Here is a 12,849-nt window from a genome sequence, read left to right as displayed (position 1 = left end):
CAGTTTTTATCTATCCTAACACTATTCTTTCTATCATTTCTAGAAAATGTTTTACTTCGGTATAAGACTATTTTAATTCTTGAGACCCTTTTTCTATTTCTAAGACTAGCTTTTTATTTCTTAATTCTATGTTTTCTTTACTATCATTTTTTATTTCTTATGTATATTATAATTATAATATTTTATTATAATTATATATTTTATTATAATATTAGTATAATTATATAATATATTTATAATAATAAATATAATTATAGTTATAATTATAATTATTATATACACATATATAATATAATATATAAATATAAATTATTTAATTATTTAATTATTTAATTAAATATATTATACTAATATATATTATAAATGTGCATATAATTGTAATATATATGTGTTTATAATAATAATATATTATATAATAATAATTGTATTTATTATTATAAATATAATAATATATAATAATTATTATATTTAATATATAATATACATTATAAATATATTAATATATTAATATTTATATATATTATATAATTATAATTATATATTTATATTATAATATTTGTATAATTATATTTAAATATATATAATATTTAATTTAATTAGTTGTAAACTTATAATAATGATGTTATTAGTTATATGTATTATACAATGTATATTAGTATATGTAATATAATTAATATTATCAATTATACTAATAATTATACATGTTTACTAATAGAAATTATTAATTAGTTATACTAAATTTACTAATACATTTAATTAGTAAAAATTTCTTATATCCCATTTTGAAAGAATCAGCGAACCAAACATCAACTATAGTAATGATATACATTTCTGGTACTGAACCAAATAGATGTATTGGAATTACTGACTCCATTCCAAACCCAGAATGAATGATCCCAAATTCGAATCCGATTCCAAGGTGTGAACTAAACACCACCTAAATATGTTATGGGAACAGAAAATAATAACTCAATGGACAAGAAAGAGTTATGTTGATCATCATATAAAATTATGGTCTGTATAAATTTTGTTTCATCATTTGAAACCAACCAACTGAATCTTGTAGTAAAAGAATGGTAGCATTTCATTAGAGACCAGTTCAATGGACTCGCCAAATTGATGATATCAAAGAGTTTGAATAGTTTTACACATCTACTAATTGATAGCCTTTGTTGCACATATACAAAATTAACAAATTTGAAGTTATAAAATGACTAATTATTGTACATGGATCCATAATGTTTTGCCCTCTAAACAATGTTGGCAGTCAGTAAATCTCATAGAAAGTTTGGAAATGTTCACAAAATAGTATTTGAAGTTTATATATGTGTACATTTATTTAGAGTAATCTTTTTCTTTAATCATTAAACTAATGTCATCTCCCAAATTTGACAACTTTTGATAGATGATAAAAATGTATAATTGGTCTAACCAACCAAGCTAGCCTTACACCGTAGGTTTTTTAATTTTCAGTCCCTTTATGAGCAGTATTCCATTGGTAGATAATCTGTAAAAATAACTGCCAAACTCTTTTATACAAAAATAAAATCAAAAGTGAAGAAAAAAAATTCTATGACAATTGTTGTCATTCTTGCTAAATGCCCAATTGCGAAACTGCGACACCTTTTAATCCGTTATTCACTCTGAAATTCAAAATGCTGCAAATTCATTAATATTCTGCACATCGATCCCTTTTGGGTATTATGCTCTGATTATAATCTAATAAACTCTTACTACATCATTCAATAAATAAACTCCTACAATCATCTAAGGGTTGATATCCCTTTTTTCACTTCTCCCCTGCTTTTTTCATTTCTTTCCTCAAATTAGAAAATGCAAAAAAAAAAGTAAAGACCAAGTTAAATATTTGCTTGCATAATAATTGAATAGCACCATATTTTATCCATATATTCTAGCGACATTGGCGAGCTTGTAAAATTGTTGATAAACTCATGAGGATTAAGGTGTTCCAGGCATAGTGCTTCCATTGTTCCATTTAGGATTATAGATATATGTAGAATAACTATTACAAATAGTAAAATGGTTATTAAGATTAGAAGAATGCTATTAGGTTCTAATTCAAAGAGTTCAGATGTAGTTTAAAGTAGTGAAATTCATATAACCATTAACAATGAAAACTAGTCTATTCTAGAAGAAAAAATTTATAATATAAGCCCATTAGATTTCAAAAATAGCTTTCTCAATTAAAATCCATTAATAATGAAAACACCTTTGAAATTACACATTCAAATATTTCATTGATGAAGGCCAATCGATTCCTATTCACCATATTCATAAGTATCATCGAGTTTACTTGAAACCTTCAATTCTGCTCTCTAAGTATCAAAGAACAAAGTTTTTTTGCGAATGAGAAATGTTCAAAGATAGCTTCTTAATGAACATTGGTTTCAAAAACAAGGGGAAGAGGTTTCTCATGATAGAGAGTGGACAAGAGAAGAACTCACAAAACTGTTAAATCTTTGCATGATGAGCAACTTCAAACGACATTAATCAAAAGCTCAGTCCATTAAGAACTATGAAATGCCTCTTACCCAAATTCCTACCTGCAACAGATTTCAAAATCTTTCTGATTTCCCCCCACTCTCCTATGCTCAAGCTGCTAAAAATTTGGTATCCTCAAATCCCTCTTCTTCAAAGCAAAACCTAGAAACAAATTTCAAATGACAATTCGTATTTCTTAAAACCAATTTCTCAGCATATCGCACTCACCAAACTCAAAGAAACTCCTCCTTATGATTCATTTTTATCGCTTACTCAAAGGATCTTTTCTAATGAATGCCAATGGTGTTCTGACGACTTCTCAAAAACTTTAAGATTTTATGAACTCATTCTTCTTGATTCAAACTCTATCAAAATATGTGGTAGACCAGATAAAAGAAATCAAAATGTTACAGCCTTCTCAAAATGTATTATTAAAATGCTTTGTAAGCCTAATCAATAGATTTCCCTCTATTGAAAGAAAAAATTTTGGGTTGGATTTATTCCAAATGGTTATACATATCAAGATTACAAAATGGCCTAGTATAGAGCTTTCTATTTTAGGCCTTTTGACCATTCACGGTTTTTAATATTTCAAGAAAATTGTGATTGAGAATTCCCAATTTGATTCTATCATTGGTGGACATATTTCGGACCTAAAAGGAAATTCCGCCTCTTAAACCAAATATGGGATTTTAAGTTTATATATCAAAAGCTCAAAGAGAACTACATTCAAAGCCGATGATGCTTCATCTTGAATTCAAAGTCCCATGTATATTTTGTCAGAGTTACAAAGTCATTCAATATCTCAAAAAATCCTTACCAATGTCACTTGTTTGTAATTTTTTTTTTTTTTGGTCTACACTTGTTTGAAAATTCAAAATCAAATGGTGGATAGGATTCTTAGCAAAATATTGGTCTCAAGAGAATGTTATGAAATTTTTTCAAATGGAAAAAAAAATCAAATGGGATATCAAAAATATGTCAAAAGAAATAAAACAAAAATTAATTCCAAAGACACCTATCAAAGAAAGCTCCAGTTTGGGTGAGCACATGAATTTCTTCTCAGCAAAATAATGGAGAATCCCAATGTTATTCAGCAGCATTTGGATTTTTTGAGAACGAAGCTACAAGACAAAGACAAGGCAGAGTCTGTTGGATCTAGCTCAAATCCATTTGAAGGGCACACAAGACCCAAATGACATATAATGGGAGACAAATTTCACGTTATGACCACTTTACCAAGGATGTCGGCATGAAGATAAGACGTAAATTCAAATGCAAATGTCAGCATGCTAATGCAATGTAAATGACATTACAAATGTAATTTAAATTCAAATGTATTCTTGTTTGTAAGTAGTCTGATGTATCAAAATGGTAGGTAGAGCGCATTGAGAAAGCGTTTTAGAGTGAACATTCTCTGAGCCTTAAATCTTGTCAAATTTTCTAATCAATAAAAAAAGTTTATTTGAAGTCTTCATCACTTCCGCTTTCAACAACTCTTCTTCACAAGTTTTGAAAGAAAGTTGCTATATTAAAAGTAAGTTTTCTTATTTCAATTCTTTATTTTGCTTAAGATTATTCTATGTCCATTTATTAAAAATTTTTCCATTCACTTAATTTCATCCATTGAATTCTATCTATTTGTCCTAGGCTCGACCTAGTATCAAGGCCAAGTTAATATTTCATTCTATTTCTATGCGTTCATTCTGCATTTACAATAAATGGTTAGCACTACATTTTGTCCATATATTCTAGCATTGGTAAGACATTGGTAAGCTTATAAGACCATTGGTAAACCCATAAGGATTAGGATGTTCCAAGCATAGTGCTTCCATTGTTCCAATTAGGATGTATGGATATATGTAAAATAACTATTATAAATAGTTAAATAGCTGCTAAGATTACAAAAATGCTATTAGGTTCTGATTTAAAGAGTTTAGACTAAGTGAAATTTGTATGCCAATTAATGATGAAAATCAGTCTATTCCAGAAGAAAAAATAGAAAAAATTTATAATATAGGTCCATCATATTTCAAAACGACCTTCTCAATTAAACACATGAAGAAACGATTTCAATTCAAGAAGAGTTTCAATCTATACTGTTATTAAGTCAAGTGTCCTTACAAAAATATGTTAATTAAGGATATGGATATACTTATTTTGGACTAATTCAAGTTGCTTGTTAGGTCATATGAGGGTAGATGCTCTAATATATTTAACATTAAGAGATAAAAGACTCAAAAAGATATAAGGCTTCTTTATTAGCAATGATTAAGACCATAGTTATTAAACCCGGCCCGACCCGGCGGTTCGACCGGTCAACCCGGTGAACCGGCCATTGAGCCGGGCCGGTTAGCTAATTGGATCGTTTTGACAACTAAACCGTTGACTTTTCAACGGACCGACGGTTCAACCGGTCAAACCCGGAGAACCGTCCGGTTTTATAGGAAACCGGGTTTGCATGTTAAAAATGTTTGGAAGAAAGATTCCTGAGTGAAGCTTCGAACCAATGACCTCTTGTATTGAAGGAAATGCAACAACCGCTGCATCAACAGCTCACTTGTTTAACATTTAGTCTTTTTTTATTATATATTAGACTTATTCTTATTTTAATTTTCCAAAACATTATTTATTTGGAATCTTTTAATAAATTTTATTACTCCCCAAACTCTATAAATTATGAAATGAATTTAAAAAATAACATATCACATAATTCATTCTAAAGGCAAATATCGTTCCTAATAATTCTTTGCATTTAAAATTCATAAATAAACTAGATAATTATACTTAGATAAAATTTTATTCTTGAAATTTGATGGATTATTAATTGCATTTAGGTTTTGTTAATTCTTATAAGAATTAATGATTCTATAATAAATTAGACTAATTGAGCATTTACTATGACATAATTTATTATAGTATTAACCATATCAAAAATTATGAAACATAATATTTAAATATATTTCGTGACCCACCGGTTGAACCACTCACCCACTGGTTGAACCTGTAACCCGTTCACCCACCTCTTTCGCCGGGTTCCCCTCCGGGCCGGGTTTAATAACTATGATTAAGACTAATATTTGTAATGGTCCAATATATTTTAACTGTGCTCGAGATTTTCTCGTAGATCTTACAGACCCACTAATAAATGATTCGCTTATATTAGATATTCATTTGTAGGGAGAAGAATTAGAACAATTCATCTGTAAGAATTTTATCGTAATAAATAGAATTTACTTTAGACTATTATCTTCTCAATTGAATCCAAAATTCAATATGAATCCAGCCCTTAAAAATGAACAATCTTATTACAAGTAGAAGTAGATAAACCAATAGATTTTACACCCAAAAGACTCAAGTGGAATGAAATAACAATCCCACAAAATTTTCAGATTCAAAATCTCCAACCACCTCGGAATATTACTTTTTTTTTATAATAAAGTAAACAGAATTTTTATTTCTCAGTATGTTTCAGTAACATGTAATACAAAAAAATCTGGTAATAAAATCTCTAGCTTCTTGATTGAAAATAAATGTTATCCAAAATCGACAGTAAATTCAACAAAACCCTCTTTCTCTCCTCTACGTTCAAACAATTTGCTCTTTGCTTCTCACGTAAAAACTCTTCAAATACTCAATGCCTCAGCAGAGCGAAGACAGAGAGGAGCACAGAGCTTGCGATCAAGGCGGTGGAGACCGGTAGAGAAAATGCTGCATTGCCTTCACTGGGGGACGGTGCCGGGGACAGGTCTTGGGCTGAGGCGGCTGCAACGGCCAACATCACAATTGCCAATGCCATGGCCTTGATCATGCTACCCTGCAGAGAAGCCATTTGTAAAATGAGAGGAGAGGGTGTAAATGGTGTTAAAGATCTTGAAATGAGAGGAAAGGGTGTAAAGTTGCTTGCGTGATTCGAAGTTGTTTTTGCGATTGAATAGAGGTGGAATGGTTATGGTATTTATATAGAAGTGGAAAGTCGACAGGTGGTGGGAGCGGGAGAGGATGAAGACGGCAAAGTTGGTTCACCACCAACGTTGAATTTTATTGTGTGGCTCACCTAAAAATATTACTAAAAGAGAAGTAGATCAAATAATAGAAGAACTTGATGGCACAATTTTGTTAAAGTTTCATTCCTTTGGAGAAAGACCATCATCTTCTTTCAAAATGTTTTATCTTCATGACAATCATATTCAGATATTTTAAATATATTACTATAGATAATATTTCCGCATTTAAATTCAAAACTCCTATTTCTAAGTCGGTTCAAAATCCCCCAAATTTTCCACCAACTCATTCTCAAATGAAAGGAGAAATTAATGTTTTGACTCTTGCCAATTTCAAAATTAATTTTCAATATTTACAAGAAGATTTTGATGAACCAGAAAATGAAGTAAAAAGAATTTGGTTTTCGAAATTAGAACCTTCGTGCAAGAAAAGGTTAAAAAAGGAATGGACAAAAGAAATGAAACAAAGAGCTTTTAATTTTCCATTTTTTTCTTTGTTAGCGTATTGTACTTCAAAATTAGGATAACTGATCCTTACTCCTTACCCCACATAAATGTTCAAATAAGCCTTTATAAAAAAAATGCACTTTAAAAGATGGACAAATAGTTAGTTCGACTACCCATCCATTTCAAATATACAAATTTCTACTTCAAAAGGCAATATAGAAGCATCTCTTTTCAAGGAGACATCTCTTTTCAAGGAGAAAGAAGTAGATTCAAGTAATAATATAGTTAATTTAAAGAATATTATAAAGGTTTACCAACAAAATAATTATTCCAACCAAATATACTATCTCACAACACTTAAAAAGTACTTTCCACAAGGACAGAATTTGTTCCAAGACCTACTTCACGTTCTTAGCCAAGAAGCCTACCAAGAGAAAAGGAAAAGGAGTTAAACCTTTCTTCCTCATATGCGGAAAATTCTATACTTTCAAAAATATCACAATATTTAGCATCTTTAGGAACAGGAACTTCAAGGTTAAATTGTATAGATCAAATAAATTCTACTCAAAAAATGAAATTTTTAGCTCTAGAAAGCTCAATAGAAGATGAAAATATAATTCAAAATATAGCACCAATAGAACAAGTATTTCAAGAAGATGATAATCAAGAACTAGAAATCAATAGAATTAGAAGGAATAAAAATCTCAAAAGAAATTAGAAATTAACAGAAACAAGAAATTACTATCCCAGACCTCCACCTTCAGATATTCAATCTGAAGAAAGAGCTAAGTTTTATGTTTAAAAATGTGATGGAAGTTCAATTTACGAATGGAACATAGATGGAAAAGTTGAATGTGAAATATCAAATACATTAAAAGAGATGGGAATGGCTTGAATGGCCTATAGACTCAAACATGCAAAAGAAAGACATACTGCTAGTTTACTAGTTTCAGGTTTTACTAAACAGCTAAAAAATTGGTGAGATAATGCCTTAACACTTCAAGATAAAGTTGTAATATTAGCACATACAATAAATTTTAAGATAAAATGGAAACATTCAAGTTCAATCAGATGCAGGAGATCTTTTAATAGCTACAATTGCATTATATTTTATAGGCAACCAAAAGAAGCATTAACCGCTTCAAAAGTTTTCATAATAAATTTAAGATGTCAATCATTATTAGATTTTCGCTAGTGCAAAGATATGTTTTTAACTCATATACTAAGAATACCTAAACCAATGCCTCTTTTTGGAGAGAAAGATTGATAACAGGTTTACCAAAATTATTTTCATAAAAAGAATAATAAATAATCCACAAAAGGAAATAGACACCGAAATCATTTCATTTGAAAATATGACCTTTGGCCAACTATTTGCTTTTATCAAAAATGAAGTTTATCGCTTTATGCTTGGAATTAAAAATTCAAATGAAATATGGAGCTGGACGAAAAAAAGTAGGATCATTCGGTGAAACTTTTGGTATTAAAGGAAAAAAATCTCCATCTTTAGAAAACATGAAAAAACTTAAACATAGCAAGAAATATAGAAAATTCAAAAATAAAGGAAGTAATGAACAATATTATAAAAAGAAATCAAATAAAAATGCAAAATTAAAAGTGTATTTTGGAAATGTGGAAGAGTAGGGCATAAAGCAAATCCATGTACTCTAAAAAAGAAAATTAATGAATTATCTCAAAAAGAGTCAAAAGCAAAAGATAAATTAATAACTTTATTATTTAATGACAAAGAAAATGAAGAAGATAATTATGATGATTTCTATGTAAATGTAATAATCAAAACGAAAGATAAAGAATTTTTACTTGATATTATAGATAAAATAACAAATCCAGAATGCAAAAAATAATATCTAAATAGATTAAAAGATTTAATATTACAAGAAGAAAAGTTACCTAAAATAATAGAACCGTATAATATTTCAAAATTGTTAGAAAAATACCCTTCTACTAACAACATAAAACAAAGCACTACAAAAGATTTACAAATAGAAATAAATAATATGAAAACCCAATTAAAACAATTACAAAATGAGATTGAGAAAGACCATCCTCTTCTTTTCAAAATATTTTACCTTCATGACAATCATATTCATATTATTTTGAATCCATTATTTTGTACTTAAATTCAAAACACCTATTCCTGAATCGATTCAAAATCCCTCAGATTTTTCACCAGCTCATTCTCAAACAAAAGAAGAAATTAATGTTTTGACTCTTGCCAATTTCAAAAATTAATTTTTAATATTTACAAGAAGATTTTGATGAACCAGAAAATGAAGCAAAAAGAATTTATTTTCAAAATTAGAACGGTCATGCAGGGGAAAGGTTAAAAAAGAAATGGTAAAAAGAGATGAAACGAGAGCTTTTAATTTTCCATTTTTTTATTTGGTTAGCATATTATACTTCAAAATTAGAAAAACCTGTTCCTCACTCCTTATCCCTTTTTATCTTAGCAGTCATTTTACTATTTATAATAGTTATTCTACATGTATCTATACATCCTTACTGGAACAACTAGAGCACTATGTCTGGAACACCCTAATTCTCATAGGCTTACCAACAATTTTACAAACTTACTAATGTCTTTCCAATACTAGAATATAATGTAGTGCTAACTATTATAAATGCAGAATGAATGACAAAAATAGAATGAAATACTAACTTGGCTTTGATAACAATTCCAAACAGGACAGACAAATAGAATTCAATGGATGAAATTAAATGAATGGAAAAATTTTTTAATAAATGGCCATGGAATAATCTTAAGCAAAATAAACTTTATCAAAACTTTTGAAGAATAGTTGTTGAAAGTGGAACAGATGAAGACTTGTATTGATTAAAAATTTTGCAAGATTGAAGCCTCAGAGAATGTTTGGTCTAAACGCTCTCTCAATACGCTCTGCCTTCTTTTTTGATACATCAGAGTATCCAGAGACAAGGATACATTTTAATTTAAATTGCATTTGTAATGTCATTTACATTTCATTAGCATGCTGACACTTGCATTTGAATTTACATCTTATCTTCATGCCAACATCCTTGGCATTGTCGTCAACACGTTAAAGTTAAAATAACTTTGTCTACCATACGTCATTTGGGTCTTGTGCACAGGACCCTCCAAACGAATTTGAGTTGGATCCAGCAGACTGTGTCTTGTCTTTTCTTGTTGTTTAGTTCTAAAAAAAAAATCCAAATACTATTGAATAACCTAGAGATTCTCCATCATTTTGTTGAGAAGAAATTCATGTCTGGCTGAGAGTTGGAGCTTTTTTTGATAGGAGTCTTGGATTTAATTTTTGTTTTATTTTTTTGACACATTTTTGATATCTCATTTGATTTTTTCTCCTGTTTGAAGAAATTTCACATATTTTCTTGAGAATAATATTTTGTTGAGAATCCTATCTATGATTTGATTTTGAATTCATGACATTGGCAAGGGTTTTTCAAGATATTGAATGACTTTGTAACTCCAGCAAAATATCCAAGGGACTTTGAATTCAAGGTGAAACATGATTGACTTTGAATATAGTTCTCCTTGAGCTTTTCTCATACAAATTTAAATTCTCATATTTCCTTCAGGGGGTAGAATTTCCTTTTGAGGTCCAAAATATGTCCACGAATGATAGAATAAAATTAAGAATTCTCAATCACAATTTTTATGAAAATGTAAAAAACCATGAATGGTCAAAAGGCCCAAAATAGAAAGCTCTATACCAAGCCATTTTGTCATTTTGTAATATTGATATGTATAGCCATCTGAAATAAATTTGACCGAAAATCTTTTTTTTTTTTTTTTTTTTGAATAGAGGGAAGTCCATTGATTGGTCTTACAAACCTTTCTAATAATGCATTTTGACAAGGTTGTAACATTTGGATTTCTTTTATCTGGTCTATGATATATTTTGATAGAATTTGAATCAAGAAAAATGAGTTCAAAATCTTAAAAAGTTTCTGAGTCATCAGGACACCATTGGTATCCATCAGGAAAGATCCTTCGAGTAAGGGACACCAATGAATTATAAGGAGGAGTTTCTATGAATTTTGGTGAGTGTGATATGATGAAAAATTGTTTTTAAGAAACATAAATTGTCATTTGAAGTTTGTTTTTCCGGGTTTTGCTTTAAAGAAGAGGGATTTGAGGATACTAAATTTTGAGCAACTTAAGCATAGGAGAGTGGGGGAAAATCAAAAAGAATTTGAAATCTATTGGAGTATGAATTTGAGTAAGAGGCATTTCATAGTCCTTAACGGACTGAGCTTTTGAATAATCTTCTTTGAAGTTGTTTATCCTGCAAAGATTTAATAAATAGTAGAAGATAGTTCTATGAGTTCTTCTCTAACCCACTCTCTATAATGAGGAATCTCTTCTCCTTATTTTTGAAATCAATGTTCATTGAGGAGATATCAATGAACATTTCTCATTCACAAAAAACTTTGAATTTGTAATATTAGAACAGAATTGGAAGGTTTCAAGTGAACTCGAATATACTTCTGAATATGGTGAATAGCGATGGACTGGCCTTCATCAATGAAATATTTGAATTTGTAATTTTGAATACGTTTTGCTTTGTCTTCGACAATATTGTAATGAAATCTAAGTTGAGTAATTAGATCGTCCTTTGAATCCATTTCCCTATAAAAATTCTCTCGTTAAAAAGTCTAGAAGAGAATTATTTTCTCCCCTTATGAGCTCTGTTTCAAATCCGAATACTGAGAATAGTTTGCCATCTGGTCAAAATTTGTTTTGAAACTATATTTTGAAGTTCCTTTTATAAAATTCTTTTGCTAATTTACAATCAATTCTTAAAAGAACTTTTTTATTATATAAATAATCTTGAAATTTTGAAATGCAAATTTCTATGGACAAAATTTCCTTTTTAATAGTGGAATAATTCCTTTGAGAATCTGACCAAATTCCAGAATGAAATCTTACTAAGGGTCTGTTTGATAACATAAAAAAGTGCTGAATCTGAATTTTTTCAGACATTCAGATGTTTTGAGTGTTTGATAAATGAAAATCTATTTGCTGAACTTGTTAAGCAGTGCTTAACCTGTGTGTATTTTTTTCAGCACAAGAATCCTAACTGAATGCTTAATTCTGATAAGAATCAATAGAATTACTTCAACTACCTTATCTTATCTACCAAATCTACCCTTGTTTGTTAATTATGTTCAAAATTCTTATCTAATTAAACAACATAATATTCTCTATCTAACGATTTTTAGTTTCTCTTTTCTCCCTTTTTAATGACTTTCACATCTTCTCCATACTCCTAATATAATATATTTCATCTTTTATATTAATTTGATTTAAAAATAAATATTGTCATTTTCATACCTAACAATTTTAAACTAATTAAATCATAGATTCTATTTCTTTTTTGAATGAAAGGATATAAGGGCAAAATTGTCAAATTAAACTTATTAAGCATTCAGCTATAAATATTTATCAAACAGCATAAATAGGTTTAGCATTAAAATTCAGACATTTATATATTTTTTTCAGTACTTAAAATTCAGCAAATTAATTGTTTCAGTATTCAGATTTCAGAATTCAGACTTCAGAATTCAGATTCAGTTTTATCAAACGGAACCTAACTGTTTATGAGATGATTCTATCTTTTATTTTAATATTCCTCCATATCTTAATTCTGATGCATCTGTCTTGACTATCATAAATACACGAGGATGTGGAATACCTAAACATCACAATGATTTTTAATTGAATTATGCGAACTACATGGGTATGTTGATCTGAATATGCTAGAGGGTTCTTTTGTAACCTTTGAAATAATGGTACACACAATTTTCTTAACTTTGATAAAATGCCTGACACATAATTTAGACATTCTAAAAATCTTTGTAACTGATTTTTATC

This window comes from Coffea arabica, chromosome 2e (genome assembly GCF_036785885.1).
Source record: "Coffea arabica cultivar ET-39 chromosome 2e, Coffea Arabica ET-39 HiFi, whole genome shotgun sequence".
In the NCBI taxonomy this organism is placed as follows: domain Eukaryota; kingdom Viridiplantae; phylum Streptophyta; class Magnoliopsida; order Gentianales; family Rubiaceae; genus Coffea; species Coffea arabica.
The sequence above is the reverse complement of the archived record's forward strand: the minus strand, read 5'-3'. Positions refer to the sequence as shown.